The following is a 26,272-nucleotide window of genomic DNA, read 5'->3' on the forward strand; positions in this document are numbered from 1 at the left end:
AGGTCTAGGAACTTTTAGATCTAAGAAAACAGTCGAGGAAACTGAATTCTAGATCTGAAATTTTGAGAGAAAAGAGAGAGTTCCTTTGGTGTGGGTGTGAGATTTCAGTTGCACAACATGTAGGGCGCCTTAAGGTTGAAGAATTGAAGAGCAATGGCCTTGTATTTATAGATGGAGGGAGCTGCAAGCATCATCAAAATCGTGTGCATGGGAGAAGAGGGCCTCCATGCATGGGCCTGTACAGGCGCATAGAGGGCCCAATTCTGATTGGAATTGCAAGTTATACATCACCAAATATGAATTGAATGTGCAGATTGTGTATTAATGGATCATGCATGGCAATTGGAATGATTTTCATAAAATGCACTATTTCATTGAAGCCTTCGAAAATGCCATATCCAAAATCAAAATGCAACCTTATGAGTAATGGTTGGAAAGCTGATTGCATAAAGAATAAATGTCATGTTGATCAAAACTTCATTTGGGCCTTGGAAATTAATGAAAATTGAGCTTGAAGTGTAGGGTGCAAAACATGTATATGTGAAAGTTCCAAATTTGGCCAATGTTCAAGCCTTTCTGTTTCAATGATGCAAGCTACAAATGTCAAAACCTTTAACATGAAAGTTGTAGATATTTTCAAGGCAGCCCATTTGGGCTTAAATTTTGCATCATTTGGAGTTTTAATGAAGAAGTTATGGGCACTTGAAGTTGGACTTTTTCACATTTCAATGCATTTGGTCCAAAGTGACCTATAATGTTTTGCATTATCATATGTATTTCTTTTGAGATTTGCAATTTTGATCAACATAACATTTGAAGTAGACACATTAAGCTTTCCAATGCATTAAGTCTCACCTCAAAAACATGTAAAATTAATGAGTTATGTTCTTGGGAAGTGGACCCAAAATTAGGGTTTTAGTCAAAATGACCTATAATGTCTTAGAATGGATGATGACCTTCCAAGCTTCAAATACATTTTTTATGAACATGAAAGTTGTTCATATTGTCTTTAAGAACATATTTTCTCTTAGGGTCATCTCCATTTGATCAACACATAAAAAGTTAGGTCTCAGTGCATTTCCAAATAGTCAAATGAATTAAATGACCAACTTCTCAAGTCCAAAACTCATATCTTGATGAATTGATGATTGAGGATACTCAAATAAGTTCAAATATGCATAAATGATGAATGAAAGAACTTCCCTTGATTGTATTTGACCATGGGTTGAGGTTGCTTCATGAGCAAGGCATAGTTGATGAACAAATGAATTAGGGTTTCCTTGGGAAACAAACCTTAAACCCTTTGATTTGCTTGATCGAAATGATGAGTTGAGATACTTGGGAGGCATATTTGATGGATTAGAGCTTTGGGAACCATTTCTATATTTGCTTCCATCTCCTTTTGAGCATATCAGTGCGTATAGGATCTCCTAGAAGCTTTTGACCTTGTGACTGCTCAAGCTACAAACAAGAAATGTTAGTGACATATTTTTGTGCTTTTGGTTAGTAGATAAGAAATGAGAAAAGCAATGATATACAACTCAAGCATGCTTGGTGATCTCAAACCACCTCACAAGAGATCCCACCCCAAAGGCAAAGAGCCAAGATGCTTATGATCCTTAAGGCAATGCAAATGCAAAGTAATGATGTCATGAGGGATCTTAGGGTCAAAATTAGGGTCTTACACCATGACTCTGGGAACCTTGGTAAACCCTAGACCATTCATGGTGAGAACCCTATGTGAAAAAAGCAATCAAATTTTTCTGTCATCTGTATCCCATACCTTTGAAACCATATCGCTTAAAATAAAATAAAAATATGCATAAGCATGACATTGCATTTTTGCATATAAAAAAACAAAATTTCATGCATTCACATCTCATTAGCATGCATGCATATCATTTTCCAAAACAAAATAAAAAACTTATTTCGCCTTCTATTCATAACCATCCAATTAATTACCCGACATGCACTCAGAACTTGAAGCATGTCTCGAAGAGCTACCAACAAACTCCAATAAGGTCAGGCATTATTAAGAAAGGAAGTCAATCGGTTAAAAAGTCATATGAGCCTGGTCATTGATATCTTATAAGCTTTATTAAGGAAAGAAGGCAACCCCACGCCATTTGATGCAGTAGAAATGGTTACCTCTCTACGTCCGTCTGGTGTCACTAGTGGTCAAAAGCAGCCACATGCGACAAATTTTCCAATTCAAGACTCTCCTCTTGGATGCCATCCTTGAACATTGATTCCAAGGTCTACTTGCCAACAACCATTATGTATTACCCAACCAAGTCAGATGAATCATGCTTAGAACCAAGATCAGGCTCCAATCAGAACTCAAGTTGATCCAGAAAGAAAACGCCTAGATGTTGATTCCATCCCTATTACATACAACCAATTGCTACCATATTTTATTCAAAATGGGATGGTAGAACCCATATTATTGAAATTGATGCCTAAGCCACACAAACCTTGGTATGGTGTAAATGCTAAGTGCGAGTTTCACGATAGGCTAGAAGGATATATTACTGAGAATTAAAGAGGCTTTTGAAAGATGGTGCAAGAACTGATTAATGACAATATTTTAACTTTCAAGAAGAAGGGTCCAAACATAGATATCTTGATTGCAAAGTCAGTTAATGATGACATCAAGGGATCCCCAAAGACCCTTGAAATCTCTACCTACCAGAAAGGTGTCGAAGCTATGAAGGTTAGCATTAGTGACGTCAGGGTAGTAATTGGTTTGGCTCAAAATGATCAAGTGGTCACTACAAGACAACTCAAATAAAATTTGGGATCCTTAAGCAGAAAAGAGATTCTAGATTCTAGCAAGGGGCAGCCACCCGCAACGCCAGTTCATTATCATCAGCCAGTATCTTCCAGGCATCCACATCAGCAACCTCTATTTGTTCCTTCTCCAGTTCAGAATCAGAATTACCGAGGCCAAATTCATAGTAAGATCAAACCATGTAATAACATGGAAAGAAGGAATTCTCCTTTGGACCCAATTCCTATGGCATACAATCAGCTTATGACATATATGGTTCAAAGCTCGTTGGTGGTTCCTAAATTTCTTAAGCCACCACCACAACCATTCCCCCCTTAGTATGACCCTAAGGTCACATGAGGATATCATGTCGAATCAGTAGGGCACACGACCGAGGACTGTGAAACGTTCAAGGATAAAGTACAACAATTGATTGGCAATGAGTACTTAACCCTTCATGGAGGAAATCTGCTGGTGAATGGAAACCCCTTGCCCAAGTGAATGTCAAGACTGCAAGAAGCCTCCCATGAAGATGGTGAATCAGATGAAAAGCTCATCCTCATATTTGATAATCATCATGTTGTCTTTATCATTTTCATTTGCAATTTCTTTGATTATTAAAGTACTGTTTGCTTTTGAGTTTGTTGTTTTTTAAATGGTAATATTAATGAAATAAACATGCATGTTTTGAATCAATCCATTCGTATTCACTCTGCACATATTCATTCTTTCCTTTTTCATAAAAAAACCAATATTTCTCCATTTCACCTTTCTTTATCAAACTTTTGATTAAGCATAAATCAGAGGGAGAATGATGAAAAACAAAATACCCAAAATTGCTGACAAGTATGCTTTTGAATAAAACTTTACTGATGATGTAAGGCATTGTTTCACTTCCTAAAGACCGAATATATGAGGAAAATAATCCCTCGTCAACCCCTTTGAGCCTAGAAGTTGGTGTTTTTTTCTATATGTAAAAAAAAGCCTTAATTAGAACTAGGGGGTAGTTATTTGGTTAGCTTGGCTATGCATTAAAAAAGGCATCTCATCTGAGGTTCAACCTCATCTTATTTTTGCACACTTTATACAGTGTCGAAGAAGTAGTGAACATTCAAAATCTTACAAAAATTGTTACTCTTGAACCATCAAAACATGGCAGTCACAACCCTTTCAACAAAAATCAAGTGAAGAAATGACATACAAGTTGTTCCCAAATATGAATAAAATGAGAAACCAAAAAAATAAAAAATAAAAAGAAAGCCCGCTAATTCAAAAATCTAAAAGATGGCTTAGGCAAAAATTAGGGCATACCACTGGACTGGCAGCTCAAAAGAAACAGTTCAGGAAAAAAATTAGGGATAAGAAGAAAATCGAGAAGAAGGATTGCCAAAAATCCTTAAACAAAAGAAAAAACAATAACAAACTTTTATGTCTATCAAACAAAAAAGTAAGTGATTACCACCTCAAGCAAAAAATGTTATTGGTTCTCGCACCATAACATCTTCACCTTCGAAATCTTTTTGGAGCTTGAATGTGTGTGTCAAATTAACTAAATGCATGACTAGAGATCATCAAGAAGAACGGATGGGTTAAAATTAAATTTTGAGCCTCATATCATTTATTTCAAAAACCATGAACCATGCCATGTTACAACATGCAAAAAACCTAATTGAAGTTTGCGTTAACTTGACTTCTAGTTGTTTGTTAATCATTTGTGTTGGTGTCAAGTTCCCGCATCATCTTTCACACTCTGAATAAACCAGTGATCCATTCATTGTATATCACATCATTTCAATAATGACTTTGACTTCAAAACTTGCATATGCATTGCATTAAAATTACCATTTTTGAATAAACAATTTTATCTGCAATTCAACATTTAGCATCAAGGAAGTTCCAATAATGAACAATTAACAATGAATTCAATCATTCTTAGAGGACCCAAGTTGGGGAAAACCATCTAAGCATCCTATTGATCAGGGGCAAGAAGACAAAATACACTGTGGTCAGGGGAAAATCCCTCAAAAGATCAGTCAGTCTAGGGAAAATTATTTTAAGATTTAGTCAGTCAGGGGCAATCACTTCAACGCTCGGTAAAACCCTAAAAAAATAGGTTAATCAGGGGAATCCTGCTTCGAGGTTTGAAACACTAGGCAATCCATCTTAAAGTTATTATAGTAAGACTGCTCCTAAATGTCCTCTCAAGGAAAATCTCTCTAGAGACCCAACATACTAGGGCAAGGTACAATACAAATAGATAAGTCCTATCCATACCTTCAAGCTGCTCAAGTAAAACATTGTCATACATCAACAACCATTGAGTTAAAAAAATGAGTGTTGGGAATTATGCTAGCACAACATCCTCTTGATGAGAAACCTGTTGCAAGAACCCTTCTTGGTCTTAATTGTTAAGACAATCAGAGCATCCCCATGCATTGTCATTAATCATGTTTTCATGCATTAGCATTACTCTTGCATCAGAGCATGCATCTCAGATTGTGCATCATGGCAGCACACATATGTCAAAAGTCTAACCTTGTTTGGCAAATCATTTCCAGTTCTCGTATGTAACCTCATTCTTTGTTACTAGTTCCTGTTTGGTATCTAGTCCAGTTCTCGTATGAAAATAATTTTCAAATCCAGTTCCCGTCTGGTTGTCAATCCCCGTCTGGCAGTTAAGTCAATTCCAGTTCTCTTCTAAAAGTCAAGTTTCAAATCCAGTTCCTGTCTGGTAGCCAGTTCCCGTCTGGCAACTTAATATTTCAAAGTCAATTCTCGTATGGCAGTTAAATCATTTTCAGTTCCCGTCTGGCAATTAATTTTCAAATCCAGTTCCCATCTGGTGGTCACATTTCAAAGTCCAAATTTTAGTTTGGCAAACATATCCATTAACCCATTGCATGCATTGATCAATCATCACATAAATCATCTACATGCATTAATCATGTTGCGTCACTCAAGCATATCATGCAACACATAAGCAGATTGCACATCATGCACAAAGCATACAAGAATAAGCCTCAGCCAAGATTTAGTGACCTCTCAAGGAAGTCCGATTTAAGCCTCAATAAAACCAATAGTTATTCTCATAGGAGACTTAGTTCTTCTTCAATGTAAGTTGTAAAAGTTATTCAGAAGTCATGACAATATTGGTATTTATCCCCAAGCCAAGTTTCTTCCTTAACAGAACTTCCTTAAAAGATTTTTTCTCAATGAATATACATCACTAGTTGATCATCCCACCAACAACATAATTGCATAAGCCTCAACCAGGATTCAACAACCTCTTGAGGAAGTCCAATTTAATCCTCTACAGAGTCATGGCTCAACGTATATTCTCAGAGAATACTTAGTGTAACTTGCAAGATCCTTTCAAAATTCAATATGTAGCGGTGTTAATCCCCAAGCTGAGTTTTCTTCCCCCGCAAAGTGATTGATATTCCCCCAAGTGAACTCTGGTGTCAACGGAATTTATGTTTGTTTTCCCCAGTAGATATCTCCCCACAGGGTTCCCTCTGGAATTTTCTCCAGCAAGGCTTCATAAGCTTCCTAGGAGAGTTTTAATTCAGTTGGATTCCTTAGGACGGTATTCTTAACATTGTTATCCTTAGCAAGTCTCCTCGAAGTATTTGTCTAAGATGGACATATCTTCACAAGGATATCTCAGGTTAACAATATCCTAAATGAGTATAATGGGCAAAATTTCCCCAATAGACAAGATTCACTGAATATTATTAGTACATCTCCGTCAAGTCTCTTGGGAATTTATTCCTCAGATGGTCTTTTTATATTCCCCAATAGATTTATTTCCATCTAATATGAGATGGATACATTTGTTTGAATATATTTGTCTTCATCAAAGAGTAGCTAGATATTATGTTTGCACATATTTGATTTCAGCCAAGAGTAGCTGGATGCAATAGCTTCAACTAAAAGTAGTTGGATGCGATAGTTTCAGCCAAAAGCAGCTGAATATGATCATTTCTTCCCTAGGAGAGTCTGCCTTCGACGAAGAATGTTTAAAGAACAGTCAAACATGATACTTTGTAACAAATCCATCCCCTGGAGAGTTGTCTAACATGTTTACATGTTTGTTGGGATCTACCGTCAGCACGAAGCAGCGTGTAAGACCCCAATTTTGTCCCTAAGATCCCTCATGGATCATATCATAGCATTACATAGCCTCAAGGATCATTGGACACCTTGCTTCCTTCCCTGTGGGTGGGATATTTCTTGAGAGTGATTCTTGATCACCAAGCATTGCTTGCATTGTATATCATTGCTTTTCTTTTAATCACTAACCAAAAAAGTACAAAAATATGTCATTTAACATTTGTCTTGCAGCTTAAGCAGTCAACAGGTCAAGGCAATTCAAGTGAATCCTTTGAGCAAGAGATGAGGTTTTCCATTGAGATATGGATCATGTGTCATTATCTTGAGCTTATATGAGCTATAGGTTCATTTTGGAGCAAATTCCTCAAGTGGTTGAGGCTCAAGTTCATCAGAATATTTTCAGGTCATCTAAGGACCAGTACAAGTCGACTGAAAGTCAACTGAAGGCTTTAAGTGTGGGAATTGAGTTTCTTCATCCCATTCATGTTGAAACAAGGCCCATTCATCATGTATCACATCTACATTGAAGATTTTGAGGTCAAGTCAAAAGTTTCCCAAAATGGAAAGTGACCTATAATTTCAAGTTTCCAAAAATGGAAAGTTTTCAATCCAACTTCAACTCAACTTTACAACATCAAAGAAGCTTCAAATGAATTTTTGTCCAACATGAAAGTTGAAGATATCTCTCTCCCATTTCCAAAAAATCCAAAATCATGAGCATCTGATGAATGGTTAAGGAGATATGATCCAATCATTGCCAAGTGTGCTTGAAACTTCAAAAGGCCATAACTTTTGACTCATAACTCCAAATTTAGTGCCTCTTTTTGCATTTTGCTTCTCATGACATGTATTTTCCAAATCATTCATTACATTGCATGAAATCTCTTCATATGATCATTGGCTCCGTCATAACCATTTTGGAGGGAAATTTGGAAATTCAAAATTGGTGCATCATATGAATAAAATTCCAATTCCATTTGGCTTATGAACTGATTTTGAGTGATTTTGAATCAACACATAGCACTGTTCACGTGTGCCTTGCCATGCATAAGGTGTTTTTGCTAATTTTACCATGCACCTCATTCTCACTAATTTTGCATTAACCAAAGCCTAATTACATTTTCAGTAGGATTAGGACATGGTATAAATGCTAAATCCTAACAGAATTGTTGATTATTCATCATTTCTAGATCTAGATTCTTCTTCCCTCCATTTTTTTCTCCAAATCAAAACTTGAAATTCTCCACATAACATTGCAATTTTCTTCCATATTCTGGTTTGTTGAGTGTTGTTGATGAAGATCTAAGCATTCATTTGAAGAATTCGAGTGGAAATTAAGCATATGAAGCTCAAGAACATGGTAATGGAAACTGATTTTTGAGCTAGATCCAAGCATCTCCAAGCCTCAATTCATTCATAAAGCTTCATAACAAGAGTTAAGGAGTGGATTTACACACTTGCCAAGCCTTGAATCACCAGATTTCAGTGACTGCTCTTCAAGAGGTATGAATTTCGATCCTCTTAATTATTGATTTTATGTGCATAATGTTGTAGAGCTTTGATTGCTGAGTATTCTGATGAAAATTTCATGCAATTTGGTTGAGTATTGGCTGAGTAATGTGGATTTAAAGTTGTGTATGCAAAAATGTTTTTGATCGATTCTCTAGATACATGATGAATTAGGCCAAAATGATATTCGATCTGTGTTCTACATGTGATAAGCTTTCATTTGTTGTAACTTTTGTGCGAATCTGGAATTTTTTTTGAAGCTGATTACTGTTTTGCCACCGTCTTCATGAAGAAGACGGTGGTTTCCACCGTACGTACCGCCGTCTGCAATTGGACGAGCTGGCTAGGGCTTTGTCCTCATGTGCATGCCTCATGGCGAATCCATTGGCCTGTATGCTTTTGACTTCGCTCGCGTGGCCTTTGACTGCTGACGCAGGCGCCAACGTATTAATGATACGACCGCGTTTTGGCTTGATACACGCTTCGATTCCTGGCATTTGCATTTTTGATTTTATTTTGTTTCCAGCACGCATACACAATTCGATTCCCTCTGAGCGCAAATTTTCAAATTTACTCATCCATTTATCATTTCCCTCCAATTATCATTTAATTTTCTTCATTATATTTCATTATTTTCTTCCAACTTCAAAAATTCACTAAAAATTGAAAATGATGCCAAATAATTCCAGATTTTTTGCTACATGATCATGTGTTTGTCTATTATTTTATGGTGTTGGTTTTTGGATTTTATCATTTCTGGAATTTTAAATGTGACTGATTATGTGAACATGTATGCAATTGTGACATTGCTTCATTCTTTCTATTGTGAAATGCTCAATAATGATCCAATTGCCATGAAATTCTGTATGATGATTTCCAACATGTTGCTTGATGTTTGAGGCTTGGTTGTGTATTTTTATCATTTTTCATTTCTGTTTTAGACATATAAACTTTTGGTGTGACAATGTGTGTCACACAATTTGATGTCATACTTGTGCATTTTCATTTCTAGGTCAAATGATCTCTGTTGATTCTAATTTTTGGAATGATGATTGTCTTTGACATATTGTATGCACATAAAAATTTCCAGAATTGTTTGAGTCATTTCTGTTTTAATATGGAATTTTGATTCTTAATGACCAATTGTGTGCTTTGAATTTGTATTTGCCATAGCTTGCTCATGAGATGACTTTGCTTGATGCTTTTGACTTGGTCCTTTTTAGGACATGTTCATGATTGATTAATTGAGCTTTATGTTGAATATTGGTTGCTGTTTTGACTTTTTGATTTACCTTTGATCCTAGGCTTTGCCCTAGGGGTTTGAACTTACAATTTGAGCTTTGCATTTCAGGTTCAAGCAATAAGTCCTAATGGATGATGTGATCTCTTTGCTTGAGATACAATTTGCTTTGTTTAACTAATGTTGATTGTGTTGTAGGTCCTTGGATGGCCAACTCACTTGAGTTGTTGACTTACATTGTGTATATTGGTTGTCTCACTGTTGACTGTCTGTTTGGTTTGTCTGAATGTGAATATTGACTTGTTTGATTTTCTTACAGGTACTTTAGTAGCTTTAACTCATTACTTGAGTTGCTTTGCTTTGCTTGTGGTTGGCATACCACTTAGGTAATCTCTTTAACTCCATGTAGTCTGGAAGACCTACTATCTTTGGCAGGCACCTGTCTGAAGCCCTCCTTAAGAGGCCATGTTCTTGATTGTTTAATTTTGTGCTAAAGACCTCAATGATGCATGGTTACATATTAAGACCTCCTAAGTGAAGAGGCATTGGCAGATAGAAGGGATGTGCAATCCATCCCCTGCTATTCAGTTGAGTCTTTCATCTTGCTCGCACTATATGCTGACGCATTTTGAATAAATACCTAAAATCTTGTATATAGAGTCAGTCATTGTGGAATGGAGTTCCTCATTCTGGACTCCCACACCTTCTTTGATTCAAGCTCACCCCGGCCAGGGTTAAGAGCTATGTGTAACACCTCAAAATTTGCCCTCCTCTCTTGGGACTAGCATAACATATTACATATCATTTTTAGGTCATTAGGCATTGCATATTGCATATCATGTGGTTACATTGTGCAAGTCATTCTCCCAAATCTTGGTCAGAAGATGAGGAAGTCAAAGTGCAAGCTAGGGTTTCATTGGACTGGTCATTGATCATCTGAGGATGTGGAGGTCCAGATTAGGGTTTTGTGATTCTCAAAGGATATTGGTCTTCATCTTGTTTGAAGTGATTCATCATCATCATCATGGTTGGATTTCATCAAGTGTTGAAGCACATTCCTTGAGCTTAGGGTTTTGACCACTGGTCAACCCTAATCAGTTGCATTGGGCCAATCAGGGCATGATCAGGAGATGGGGTCTATGGTGGAGATGAGGATCATCACATGATTATATGGAGCTAATTGAGGCTAGGGTTTCACCCTTGGGCCATTTCAGCAGAAGATTGGGGCTCAGATTGATCTATGCATTGCCAAATTCATCTATCAGCTGAAAAAGTCAACTGTGGTCAACTGTACATGATTTAATGGATTTGGAGGTGGAAATGAGTTGGATACACTTCATTCATGTTGAAACAAGTGTTATTTGACATGTCAAAGCTCAAGAATGGAGAAAATCAAGTCAGGACAAGAATTGCCAAAAATAGAAAGTGACTTGTAATGGAAGTTTCCAAAAATGGAAAGTTTTTGACCTCAAGACCACGTGTCCAAGGAAGCTTCAAATGAAAATTTATTCAACATGAAAGTTGTAGATCTTGGTCTCACCTTTCCAAAAAGTCCAAGAACTTGAAAATCCCATGTATGGTTGTCAAGTTATGGTCCAGTCAATTTCAAAAATGACCCATAATCAGGAGGGCATAACTTCCACATGGAGCATCCAAATTGAGTGATCTTTTTATGCACAAACTCCATTTGACATGTACTTTCATGGTGCATAATTGTATTTCTTCAAAAATGGTCAATGCAAAAAGTCAAATTTCAACTGTACAGTTAAAAGTCCAGGGGCAAAATTGTCCAACTTGAGAAATAATGGGAATTTTTGGATGGGCATTTTTGCAACACTTCACAATTGACATTTGGAAATTGTTGGAATCATCATAACATGCCAATGCCTTGTGGTTTGAGAATTGGCTTTTGAAATGGACTTGAAAAATGAACAATTAGCCATCACATAGTGAAATTCTAAAATACTCATCCAATGAACATGAAACAAGTGGCAACAGCTCATGACAGGTGTTTAGGGTTTGTGTGAGCTGGCATTGAGCTGTCAAGGAGCTGGCATATGCAATTACCATTTTGCCCCTAGTTTGGAAAATGACATTTTACTAATCATTGGCATTTGGCTAATTAGAGTGATTAAGCATGGATTAAGAGGAGATATATAATCCTAATCCTAACTAATTCATAACAGAATCACAATTTCACAAATCACAATCCAAAATTCCCTCCAATTTCTAAAAATTCTTCAAGAACACACAACACCAAAATCCTTCAAACTCTTCCAATTCTCCATGAAATTCGAAAATTCTTGTTGATCCAATCTCCATTCCTCTCATGCTTGGACTGTTTTGGCAAATCATCATCAAATCCATCACCAAATGCAACTGTCCAAGTTTGCTCCATCCATGGCTTTTGAGAATTTCGTGCACTAGGAGCAAAATCAATCGAACCTGAGCATTGCATTCGACTTCTTGGAGCTTCTACTACATCTGTTTTGACATTACACGCGCGAAGAACATCAATATCACTACTGCCATATCCAGGTGCTCAAATTTCGAATCTCACTATTGCTCCGATGCTTGTATGCGTTTTGTAGAACGTTGAATGTAGAATCCATTGATGTAATTAGTTTTAGAAATAGTGAACTGTGGATCGAGATATTGTGAATTTTAGAAATGATGCAAAACCCTAAGCTCTTCGATCTGTAGAATATATGAACAATTAGGTGAAATCGTGGACATATTTGGATTCCTGAGAGTGAGACCTTTCCAACGGATATGAGTTTGTAGATTTTGGTTAGGGTTTGATGTTCTTGCTGAATCTGGAAACGCGAGGAAGACGATGTAATTTCTGGAAATTTGTTGTTTGATCCGTGCGAAAGCCTTTCCAATTCAAAAAACGTGTTTACCGCGCCTGGCCATGGAATTACAAGTTTGCCACTGGTTTAAATTAATTTAAATAAAACATTGAATAAATATTTAATAAATCACATAAACCTTAAAAAAATCATAGAAAATTATTGGAAGGTCACAAAAATATGAGGATTTTTTCTACAGCTTCCATTTTGTCTCTAGTTTTTTATGAGTATGGTTTTAGAAATTGTGCATGATGGATTGTTGACTTTGCTTAGGGATGTTTGACTTAGGTCATTTTTGTGTACCTTTTACCATTTCCATTGTGAAATTCTCATGCCTTAAAAGAAATGTCTGAAATTTTTTGTGGTGATTGTAGACATGTTAATGGTGATTTACATGTAAATTTTGTGAATTTTGGATACCTGATGATTGAGTTATGAATTTTTGAATCTAGGTGTGACAATTTGTGTCACACCTAGCTAGGTCAACTTTCTGGATTTATTTTCATGACTTAGGCTTGTTGAAATGACTTGAAATTTTATATGTGTGATCATTAACATGTTAAGATGCTATGTGAATTTTTCTGGATTTTTATATGGCATTTTCAATTTGATTGATATTTTTCATCTCTGTTGGTCAATTGTGCAAGCTCATATGATACATGTTTGTATATCTAATGTGAAATCCTCATATGGTTTTAGATGAACATGAAATTGGGTATGATGGTTGTAGACACATTGTAGGACATCCCTGTTTTGGTCCCATTCATTTATTAACTGTTTTCATTGATTTATGAATTTTTGAAGTGAATGCATGTGTTGATGTTATGGTTTGGCTCATATATTTGTGTCTGTTTTTCTTGATTTTCATTGACATAGTTCCTTTTGTCCAATTGAGCTGAAAATTGACATGCTGTACCTTGAATATGTCCTGTTTAGGTGTAAATTATTTGAGGATTTTTGGAATTGTTTTGATATGGATTTGGTGGAAGTCATTCTGTTTGGGTGTTTGGTGTTCCATTTGACATAGTTTGGATTGTTTTGATCATGAAATGAATATGGTAAATGATAGGAACATGGGATCAAATGCCTTGGCTTTCTATTTGTGTTAATTTGATTTTGGTTGAGAATCCTTTGCTGTTTAGACTTTTTTCTCCCTTTTGGACCTTAGGCTTGGCCTAGAGGTCCAATTTCTCACATTTGCTTGATTTTTCAGGATGAAATGCATGATGCCTAAAGGGATTGAACCAAGTGGATTAAATTGATGTTGTTTGATGTTGAAAACTAACATAACTTTGTTTTGTAGGTTGTGAAGCTTGAGCTTGAGCTTGTAGCTTGCATTTATGTGCTTGTGTTGTTTGTATAGTCTGACTGATTAACATTTGCTGTTTATTGTTGTCTGTCTGAGTACTGATGATACTTGATTGATTTCAGGTACATTTAGTCGCTTACAGTTCTTTAAGAACTTGCTTGCTGCTGCTTGGTTTTTAAACCACTTGAGGTAGGACTTCTATTCTTCATGTAGTCTGGAGACCCGGTCTGTTATTTGGCCGGGCAAACTGTCTGAAGTCCTCCTTAAGAGGCGATGTTTGTGATTGTTTAATTTTGTGCCCAAGCAGGTAAAGACCTCTATGAGGCAATTGGTGGAAGGTAGGGATATGCAATCTATCCCCCACTACTCTGTGAGTCGTCCCTCTGCTCACACGGCTGTGTGTTGATGCATTGGGACACAAACCCAAGATCTCGTGCTGTTGCACAATCGAGTCAGAGTCTTTGAGCGTAGAAGGGTCCCTCCATTCTGGACCCACGCTCCTTTGTCAGAAGCTCTCCCTGGTCAGGGATAAGAGCTGTGAGGTCTAATCCTCACTTCACCTCTCATCTGCTTCACCTTAGCCTCGTAATGGCAAGGTTAAGAGCGACTAACACCCATGTACAGATGAATTGCTTCGGCAGTTACACCTATTGTTTGAGCCCACTTGATTGGTTATAGTGTGTGCTATGTGAATATCTGTTTGAGATGCCTGTTCTCATTTGATGTATGCTTGTATGCTTGTATGTTTGCTTCTTTCCTGGATAGGAGTAGTTTGCTTATGCAAGTAGGATAGAAACCTGAACGTAGGGTAACGATGCATGACAACACTAGGCTCGAGTCCAGCTCCCTGGTAGTGTGTCTTCCCTCGGTTTCTGGCTAGATTTTCTTTCCCTTGAGGGGGAACTACATCGCCCTGATCCTTGTTCCAGACGAGGTATGTAGGCAGGTGGTCGTGCGAGACCACTCCGAGCAACCTTTTCCTTTTTTGCGTGTGTTTACTTGTCATCTGATTGTGTGTTTTGGTTCGGATGCCGACGTAAGTCCAGTGATTGGCAGTCGGGCTCCACGTTTGCCGTTTTGTGCGTGTTTTGGTTCGGATGCTGACGTAATTCCATCGAGTGGTTGTCGGGCTCCATGTTTGCCATCTGTTTGTGCGTTTTGTGTTGTTTGGCGTGCGTAAGCCGAACTACAGTGGCTCTGATTCTTGTTCCAGACAAGATATGTAGGCATAGGATGCGACGTCCTATCGAGCTCCCTTCTGTTAACCCCACCTGCGTTCCCTGTGTGTGTGTGTGATGTTTTAACAACCTATTCTTTATTTTAGAACGTGGATCCCGTCGAGTACGACGGACGTGAGGGGTGCTAATACCTTCCCCTTGCGTAACCGACTCCCTTACCCTTTCTCTTTGGTCGCAAGACCATTTCCTTTCCAGGTTTCTCTGAGCGTTTCCTTTCCCTAGTTTGGGATAAATAACGCGCAGTGGCGGCTCTGTGTTGTGTTTTTATTTGAGTCCCGCCGGTTGATTTTCGCGGATGCGACAGCTGGCGACTCTGCTGGGGATTTCATACGGATGTAGACCTGTGCTGGTCCATATTCCCTGAGCGAGTCCTTCCTAGCGTTCTAGGATAGTTTAGGTTGCTTGTGATGTTTGATTTATTGCATTTATTATTCTAACCAGTGTATATATTTGCATTAATGTCTGCATGCATCATACTATCATGTTGTTGCCGTCCTCTGTGCAGGTGGTTCCTCTGTTTGGGGTGGGTGTTCTGAGTGGGGCTAAAACCCAGGCCCGAGTATACACCTAGGATTAGTGTGGTCTCACGTTCCTCATTTGCTAAATCAGCATAATGTTGCAACGTGACATGCCACAAGCCAGACGAGGTTCATTTGATAGTGCTTTCCTCTGTGGGGTACCCCACTTTGGTTGAGTTACGTCATCTGAGTTGTTGACTCTGGTGACCGATCATTTCCCGGATCTTTGGTTTAGACGATCTCAGGAGAGCTACAATGGCACACCCGAAAGGGCAAACCCATTGAGTATCTTTGCCCGATTGTCGAGACTATTATCCGCCTTAGGATGACCTGATTAGAATTTACCTGTGAGGGGAGGGATAATTCTTACAGATGCATGTTCAGATGGTGACTCAGATGGTGACTTGTTGTTCCGTGGATCAGAGTCATATTTATAAGTCGGATTTATGGCCATTTATTGCCGAGATGCCGGAGTGCTGTCCGTGATATTTATCAGTGGGGATCCGTTTATTTCAGGATTCCCTGGGCCGATTTTATCAGTGGGGATCCGTTTATTTCAGGATTCCCCGGGCCGATTCAGATGATTGTGGGTATCTATTCAGAGATGGTTTGATGATGATGATGGTGTATCTGTCTTCCGTTTATTTCGGAACCCTTGAGGTGGATTTGTGGTTACGTTTTCCCTCAGATGGTTGTGATCAGTTCAAAGATCAGAGGCTTCTGTACAGTTGATGATCAGATGACTTGGAGGATGGCCCATTGCATTCATTCATCTGCATCATTCTCATTTTGCATTCATCTGCACCAAACCTACGTCTAGCCATATGGGGAGTATTATGGATTGAGAATCTGGTTGAGAGACATCTGGATGTCAAAATGTTATTGGTGAAATATTATCTGTCTCGATGAAACCAGAATCAAAGGACAGAATCTTCCTCATATGGATAGACGTTGCATTCATGCATATTAACCTGTTTGCTGTTTTGCAGGAATCATTGCTCGTGCTCGTAGAACTGTACCTTTGCACTCGACACGCCCTCACAGATACTTCACCAGACGCAATACTCCTCGACTGATGGATCTTCCGAACACTGACATTCTTGAGTTGAAGGACAAGATGACTGAGCTGATCAACATCATGCAGGGTTTTGCAGTTGGTCAAAAAGCTCTGGCTGATAAAGTTGAAAAGCTCGAGCGGGCTTCAGCTGCTAACAGTGTTGTTAATCTGGATGGTGTCTCCAATCAGGGGCTGGGTGGATCCAGAGACGGTGAAAAAAGAGCAACCGTAGGTATGGTGAACAACAATGCTGCTGGTTTTGGTGCCGGTGGTCAGCCTGGGCCCGGTCTGGGGCAGAATATGAAGGACGGTCTGTTGCCTCCATTCTACGGATTCGATGAAGACCAGGAGGAAGACAGGGAGGCTGACCAATTCTCAATGCAGAATGAACCGTTTGGTCCGTACAGTGCTCAACCACAAGACAAAGAAATTCAGTTACTGGCAGAGAAGGTAAGGGCTCTGGAAAGCCATGCTACTCCGGGATTTGTCAATATGTCTAATATGGGGCTAGTTGAGGGGATTGTGATCCCACAGAAGTTCAAAGCGCCTGCATTTGACAAGTACAATGGGAGTTCCTGCCCGGAGACTCACCTTCAAGCCTTTGTCCGCAAGATCTCTGCATACACTACAGATCAAAAGCTTTGGATGTACTTCTTCCAAGACAGTCTGTCTGGAGGATCCTTGGAGTGGTACACCAAGCTTAAGTCGTCCGATATCAAAAGCTGGCAGGATCTTGGTGACGCTTTCTTTAAACAGTATCAGTTCAACGCTGATATGGCTCCGAGTCGTACCCAGCTGCAGGGTATGTCTCAGAAAAATAACGAGGGGTTTAAAGAGTATGCTCAGAGAAGGAGGGAGTTGGCTGCCAGAGTTCAACCTCCGCTGGTGGATCGGGAGATGTCTGATCTCTTCATGGGTACCCTGCAAGGGGTTTTTGCTGAAAGGATGGTTGGTTGTCCAGTAACCAACTTTGCTGACATTGTGGTGGCTGGGGAGAGAATCGAAAGTTGGCTGAGAATGGGGAAGATACAAGGTAATGCTTCGTCATCAGGGTCGAAGAAGCCATTCGAGAACGGTCAGCGCAAGAATGAGGGTAATACCAGTGCGGTCTACGCTCAGAGAGGACCCAGTAGGGATCGTTACTTCCAGCACACCGCTGCGGTAACTATTCCTGCTGACAATCAGCCTGCACAACAGCAACAGCAGCGTCAGCCATTTCAGCAGAGGTCTCAGAGGGCAGGATATCCAGTCAGGAGGAGGATGAGTGATCGGCATTTTGACAGGCCGCCTGTGACATACTCTGTCCTATTGAAAAAGTTGAAAGATATGGGGCTGGTACAGTTGAGGACTTTGGCACCTATGGGACCTGATCAAAGGCCAGCCAATTTTGATGAAAATGTCAAATGTGAATTCCATTCGGGTGCTCCCGGGCACAGTGTAGAGGACTGCAAAGCTTTTAAGCACGTAGTCCAAGACCTGGTGGATTCAAAAGCAATCAACTTTGCTCCATCTCCCAACGTTAATGCCAATCCCATGTCGGCACATGGTCAGGCGATGGTGAGTGCAGTTGCTGAAGATTTGGATCACGCCTGTGGGATGGGTGAAGAGACTGATGGTAACTGCAAGTTTGATGGTTGGATAAAGCCGTGCGTACCAGGGAACTGGAAGGCCTGAAGGATCAGCACTGTCACTCTACTGAAAGAGTAATATTTCTCGTTTTCAGTTCTTATCTGCATGAAAGCCATACGTGTTGCCCGACACGTAATGGTCCATTGTAAGGGCCACCTCATGTTTAAATTTGCATTTTCTGCATCATTAATAAATGGATGTTTTTCAGTCAAAAAGCGGTGTTCCTTGTTTTTCATTTATTTTTGCAGTTTAAAAAACAAATAAAAATGGCAATGTTTATTTTCATTTTCCTTTTTTGATTTGTCTCGTTCCGAATTCAAAAAAATAATTCTCCGGATCTCATTGATAACAATTTGGTTACACCTCATATGACTTCGACAATCCGAGCGATCAGGCTAAAGAAGAAGACGAAGAAGATTGTGATCTGCTGGAATTAGCCAGGTTGTTGAAACAAGAGGAGAAGGTGATTCAGCCGCATGAAGAGCGTTTGAGATCGTGAACCGGGGTACCGCCGAGGTCAGAAGTGAAATTAGGGCCGCTTCATGAGGCGAGTCGAGAACAGAATGGTAGCCCTGTTGAAGGAAGCATGTGGATACTTTTACCTGGTCATGTCAGGATATGCCAGGTCAAGTACCAATGTCGTTGTGCACACGCTGCCATGGAGAGAAGACTGTCCTCTAGAGAAGCAGAACGCCAGTGCCTGTATCAGAGAGCCATGGTGACTTTGTTTCATGATATGATTCATCATGAAATCGAATGCTATGCTATGACATGATAGCAAAGTCCCAGACAGAAGAGGGGCATCTGGCAGATCTGGCTGACCGGGGCAAGTCGGTTGACCGGGTGAGACAATTCAAACTGAGGTTGAATTCGAATGAGTGCACTATCAGAGTGCGGTCCGGTAAGACGCTGGGGTTCATTGTAAGAGAGGAATCGAGGTCGATCCTGCAAAAAAAAAAAAAAAAAAAAAAAAAAAAAAAAAGAAAAGGAACAATAAGAGAAACGCCTGAACCGAGAACATAAAGGAGGGGTTCGTGGTTTCATAGATAGATTGAACTACCTGTCATGGTTCACATCTCATCTAACAGCCACGTGCGAACCTATATTCAAGATGTTGAAAAAAAAAGATCAAACGGTCAGGTGAAATAATGATTGCCAAGGGGCATTGAAAGAATGAAAGAATAAGTTGCAGGAACCTCTGATTCTGATGCCTCCTGTGGAAGGAGCAATTGTTAATCTGTACTTGACAGCCTTCGAGGGGTCTACGAGGTGTATTGAGTCAGCATGACGAGTCTTGGCGAAAAGAGCATGCAATTTACCTTAGCAAAAAGTTTACCGACTGTGAAACAATACATTCACTGTTCGAGAAAACTTGCTGTACTTTGGCATAGGCTGCTCGCCGACTGAGACAGTATATGCTGGTTCATATCACTTTGTGGATTTCGAGATGGATCCGATCAAGTATGGGTTTGAGAATCCAACATTGACCGGACGGGTTGTGAAAAGGCGAAAGGATATTGACTGATTTGTGACACTCTCAGAAAGCAATCAAGGGGTGTATTGTCTGATTACGTCGCTCCGCAACCCATTAGGGGTCATCAACCGATGAAGTTTGAGTTCCCAGATGAGGACATCTCGAGGTGCTCTAATCGAAAGATTGAGAGTAGCCGATCCCGGAGGAGGGGCCTGACCCTGAATCTGAACGAATTCTGATGTCTGATGGGGAGGTTAAGGTGAATGAGCTTTTGTTGCCCGGACAACGTTTGAATGCACCGACGGTGTGGTTGTGTAGAAAATGGTGGTAACCTACAGAGACTGGCATGAGATGTTGCCGTTTGCATTGCATGGGTGTCGAACGTCGGTGCGTACATCTACTGGGGCAACTCCTTTCTCATTGGTATATGGAATGGAAGCAGTATTACCTGTTGAGGTTCAGATTCCCTCTTTGAGAGTCCTGATGGACCTGCAATTGCAAGAGGTTGAATGGGTAAGGACCCGGTATGAAGAATTAAGCCTGATTGAAGAAAAGAGGCTGGCAGCCATCTGTCATGGGCAGTTATATCAGCAGCGGATGAAGCGTGCTTTTGACAAGAAAGTGCGACCTCGGGTATACCACGTAGGTGATATGGTGCTGAAAAGGATCCTTCCTCCTCAAAACGATCGTAGGGGCAAATGGACACCGAATTATGAAGGTCCATTCGTGGTCAAGAAGGTTTTCTCTGGCGGAGCCTTGTTGTTAACGGCCATGGATGGCGAGGATTTTCCATCCCCTGTGAATGCCGACGCAGTTAAAAAATACTTCGTGTAAAAAGACCCGCTGGACAAAAAGAATAAAATAGTCCAGGCAAAAATGGGCATCCCGGCGAACCAAAAACAGAAAGAAAAGGTTCGGGCAAAAATTAGGGATAAAAGAAAAAAACTGTACACCCGGCAAGTCGAAAATCTGAAAAGGCGACTTGGGCAAAAAGGGGTATCCCGGTGGACTGAAAACCCGAAAGGGCGGTCCAGGCAAAAGAGGGATTGAAACGAACAACTGTGTCTTGCATGATCGTTTGCGCTTTGGTTAAGGCATCATGGATAATACCCGGTAGGGATCAATCAGAATCGTCTTGTTCAGAAGGCAGAAAAGCATGGAAAGTTTGAGGACATAAGGGGTGTAACCGAGTTGAAACTCGATAAGATCACGGGTTTCACATTGCCATTAGGATAGATTTTTCCTTTTGTGCGCAATTACCTCTTTTCAGGAATTGCTTCCTTTGTATTGCTCGATTTGAGCCACATTTTTTTTCAATCAATAAAATGCATATTCGGTCAAATAATTTTGTTTTTGTTTTTCATTACCGCTTTGATTGCAAAAACATCCAGATATTTTTGATAAAGAATCTTGCATTTTAACACATACAGGTCCCTTCCAATGCATGTTTATAAGATGGAAAGCTTGAAATCTTATTTGGAAGGTTGAGTGACCCAAGTGTTGAAATCTTGACACGCCTGGGGCACGGTTTTATCTGACGGTCTGTTTTGCAGGTACTGTTAGATATTCTTCACTCACTGGCAGGTTGTGATGTGGAAGCTTTGTAACAGATCCCCAGAGAGTTCGCTCAGTAACGAATGTATGAAGAATGACGAAGACGTTGAGACGTACGACGATCCTTGATGGTAATCAAGAAGACTCTTCAAAGTCGGAAGACTTGAAAGTTTATATAAATTCCCCGCAGAGTCCGACCAGGGACGAATGTATGAAGAATGACGAAGATGTTGATACGTCCGACGGCCTTTGATGTTAATCAAGAAGACTCTTCAAAGTCAGAAAATTGAAAAGTATGTATAGTCCCCGGAATTCGCTCTCCGTCGAGCGCAGAGCGGTTGGGAATACAGGATGATGGAGCAGAAAAGGTCCAGACGAGTCTGGGAATTCTCAAAAGGGGAAAGCTGATGCGAGATTGGGAGGTGGATACCAGGGTTCGACGAGTCGACGGGTGTTCTGTACCAACTTTTCTCATTTCCCCAGCGAGATCCCCAAGCAGAATTAGAGGACCAACTCCCTAGCAGATCCAAGGTCTGTGGATCCCCTAGCCGAGTCGAGATGATTGTCCCCGGCAGGTTTAAACGGTGTTTCCTCAGCAGCCAGGCCTGAAGGTTGCTATTCCCCGAGTGGAGCGGGTTTCAATGAAATATATCTCCAGCAGTGTTCATCCTACCAGTGGATTGGACAAGTTCCCGTAGCGGACGGATTTTGCATCCCCAGCTGAGTTGATTCTACCTATGGGTTGCATGGGTTGTTCCCAGCGGAGTAGCATTCGCTTCCCTAGCAGGGTCAGGATGGTTATCCCCAGCAGGTGTCAGATCGATGCTTCCCCAGTTGCCAGACCTGAAGGTGGCTGTTTCCCAGCAGAGTATCTGTGAGCATTTTCCCCAGTAAAGTCGTCAGGTATCTGTGAGGGTTCTCAAAGCAGAGTCGGGATTGATATCCCCAGCAAGTCAAAAACTGTTGTATCCCCACAGAGTGTTGGTGGTGCTTATCCCCAGCATTTCCTCGAGCGGATTGGGTGCAAAGGAGGTGTTTCCCCAGCAAGGGTTACCTTTTCCCAGCAGCAGTATTATTCCCCAGCAGGGTGGAGATCGGAGTATTGACGAGTTCCTCAGCAGAGTGTCTCGTGCTCCTCAGAAGAGTCCCTTGAGGGGGATGCTTTTTATGCATTCATCATGTAAATAAGCATAGCATATTGCATAGAAAAAATAATAAATCGCGTAGCATTTCCATAGTTATGGAGCATTACGCAGAAAAAGATCATGCATCATATTGCAAGCATAGAGCTAGTCTCAAGCCGTGGTTACCGTTTGAGAGGTGGTTGTGCCAGAAAGCGAAGATGTTACTCTGTGGAGTTTAGCATCATGACGTCAGATCAGCAATGTTCCCCAGTAGTGCGATATTGGAGGAAATGTTTCCGTCGGACAGAGATGGAAATAAAATCAGAGGACGTTACGCGATCAGCGCGATTCAAGCCGTGGTTACCGCTTGAGGATTGGTTTTATCAGACAGTGAAGGTGTTACTCCGAGGAGTCTAGCATCATGGTTTTAATCAAGGATATTCCCCAGTAGTACGATACTGGAGGGTAAGTTTCTGTCGAGCAGAGATGGAAATAATATCAGAAGACGTTACGCGATCAGCGCGATTCCGGGGTTCAAGAAAAACAAGAAAGAAGATAATCCCCAGCTAAACGCGAAGTGTTTGTCTGCCAGGGTTGAATAGAGAGCAGTCGGCTCAGGGCTTGTCATCCTCAGCATGGGTCGTTGTGGCATTCCGGCCAGTTTCCGATTTCCAGATCGAAGAGGTTCTCAACAGTCAGGACGAAGAACTTGTGGCAATCCGGCCAGTTTCCGATTTCCAGATCGAAGAGGTTCTCAACAGTCAGGACGAAGAACTTGTGGCATTCCGGCCAGTTTCCGATTTCCAGATCGAAGAGGTTCTCAACAGTCAGGACGAAGAACTTGTGGCATTCCGGCCAGTTTCCGATTTCCAGATCGAAGAGGTTCTCAACAGTCAGGACGAAGAACTTGTGGCATTCCGGCCAGTTTCCGATTTCCAGATCGAGGAGGTTCTCGACAGTCAGGACGAAGAACTTGTGGCATTCCGGCCAGTTTCCGATTTCCAGATCGAAGAGGTTCTCAACAGTCAGGACGAAGAACTTGCGGCAATCCGGCCAGTTTCCGATTTCCAGATCGAAGAGGTTCTCAACAGTCAGGACGAAGAACTTGTGGCACTCCGGCCAGTTTCCGATTTCCAGATCGAAGAGGTTCTCAACAGTCAGGACGAAGAACTTGTGGCATTCCGGCCAGTTTCCGATTTCCAGATCGAAGAGGTTCTCAACAGTCAGGACGAAGAACTTGCGGCAATCCGGCCAGTTTCCGATTTCCAGATCGAAGAGGTTCTCAACAGTCAGGACGAAGAACTTGTGGCACTCCGGCCAGTTCCGATTTCCAGATCGAAGAAGCTCACGATGATTAGATCGATGCAGCTTGCGGCAATCCGGCCAGTTTCCCGGTATCCAGACCGAAGTGGTATCCAGACCGAAGTGGTATCCAGACCGAAGAGGTGTTCAGACCAAAGTGGTGTTCAGGCCAAGAAAATGAAAAAAGAAGAGAAAATTTCGGGGTTCAGGAAAATAAAAAAGGATTATCCGAAAAATTCTGGGGTTCAAGAAAATGAAAAAGGAGAGGGAATAGTAATCCCGAGCGAGTGGTGTTCAGGCCATGGGTTATCCCTGTGTTACCATTTATTTTGGTATCCAGGTCGACAGTGTTGTTTTGGTATCCAGGTCGACGTTTATGTTTTGGGGTTCAAGCCGAGTTTCTCCGTACCAGACGGATTTTTCTTTGAGGTTGTTCTTCGCCGATTCTGACAGGCGTTGTTAATTATTTTCCCATCAGAGCGCAAATTGTTCGTCTGTTCTTGGTATTCAATCACTCTTCATCCTGATCATCTGAAAGCCGAGGCTATTCATATCGACAGGTTCACAGTGGATTGAATAGGGGCAGCTGTAACACCTCAAAATTTGCCCTCCTCTCTTGGGACTAGCATAACATATTACATATCATTTTTAGGTCATTAGGCATTGCATATTGCATATCATGTGGTTACATTGTGCAAGTCATTCTCCCAAATCTTGGTCAGAAGATGAGGAAGTCAAAGTGCAAGCTAGGGTTTCATTGGACTGGTCATTGATCATCTGAGGATGTGGAGGTCCAGATTAGGGTTTTGTGATTCTCAAAGGATATTGGTCTTCATCTTGTTTGAAGTGATTCATCATCATCATCATGGTTGGATTTCATCAAGTGTTGAAGCACATTCCTTGAGCTTAGGGTTTTGACCACTGGTCAACCCTAATCAGTTGCATTGGGCCAATCAGGGCATGATCAGGAGATGGGGTCTATGGTGGAGATGAGGATCATCACATGATTATATGGAGCTAATTGAGGCTAGGGTTTCACCCTTGGGCCATTTCAGCAGAAGATTGGGGCTCAGATTGATCTATGCATTGCCAAATTCATCTATCAGCTGAAAAAGTCAACTGTGGTCAACTGTACATGATTTAATGGATTTGGAGGTGGAAATGAGTTGGATACACTTCATTCATGTTGAAACAAGTGTTATTTGACATGTCAAAGCTCAAGAATGGAGAAAATCAAGTCAGGACAAGAATTGCCAAAAATAGAAAGTGACTTGTAATGGAAGTTTCCAAAAATGGAAAGTTTTTGACCTCAAGACCACGTGTCCAAGGAAGCTTCAAATGAAAATTTGTTCAACATGAAAGTTGTAGATCTTGGTCTCACCTTTCCAAAAAGTCCAAGAACTTGAAAATCCCATGTATGGTTGTCAAGTTATGGTCCAGTCAATTTCAAAAATGACCCATAATCAGGAGGGCATAACTTCCACATGGAGCATCCAAATTGAGTGATCTTTTTATGCACAAACTCCATTTGACATGTACTTTCATGGTGCATAATTGTATTTCTTCAAAAATGGTCAATGCAAAAAGTCAAATTTCAACTGTACAGTTAAAAGTCCAGGGGCAAAATTGTCCAACTTGAGAAATAATGGGAATTTTTGGATGGGGATTTTTGCAACACTTCACAATTGACATTTGGAAATTGTTGGAATCATCATAACATGCCAATGCCTTGTGGTTTGAGAATTGGCTTTTGAAATGGACTTGAAAAATGAACAATTAGCCATCACATAGTGAAATTCTAAAATACTCATCCAATGAACATGAAACAAGTGGCAACAGCTCATGACAGGTGTTTAGGGTTTGTGTGAGCTGGCATTGAGCTGTCAAGGAGCTGGCATATGCAATTACCATTTTGCCCCTAGTTTGGAAAATGACATTTTACTAATCATTGGCATTTGGCTAATTAGAGTGATTAAGCATGGATTAAGAGGAGATATATAATCCTAATCCTAACTAATTCATAACAGAATCACAATTTCACAAATCACAATCCAAAATTCCCTCCAATTTCTAAAAATTCTTCAAGAACACACAACACCAAAATCCTTCAAACTCTTCCAATTCTCCATGAAATTCGAAAATTCTTGTTGATCCAATCTCCATTCCTCTCATGCTTGGACTGTTTTGGCAAATCATCATCAAATCCATCACCAAATGCAACTGTCCAAGTTTGCTCCATCCATGGCTTTTGAGAATTTCGTGCACTAGGAGCAAAATCAATCGAACCTGAGCATTGCATTCGACTTCTTGGAGCTTCTACTACATCTGTTTTGACATTACACGCGCGAAGAACATCAATATCACTACTGCCATATCCAGGTGCTCAAATTTCGAATCTCACTATTGCTCCGATGCTTGTATGCGTTTTGTAGAACGTTGAATGTAGAATCCATTGATGTAATTAGTTTTAGAAATAGTGAACTGTGGATCGAGATATTGTGAATTTTAGAAATGATGCAAAACCCTAAGCTCTTCGATCTGTAGAATATATGAACAATTAGGTGAAATCGTGGACATATTTGG

This window comes from Lathyrus oleraceus, chromosome 1 (genome assembly GCF_024323335.1).
Source record: "Lathyrus oleraceus cultivar Zhongwan6 chromosome 1, CAAS_Psat_ZW6_1.0, whole genome shotgun sequence".
Lineage (NCBI taxonomy): Eukaryota > Viridiplantae > Streptophyta > Magnoliopsida > Fabales > Fabaceae > Lathyrus > Lathyrus oleraceus.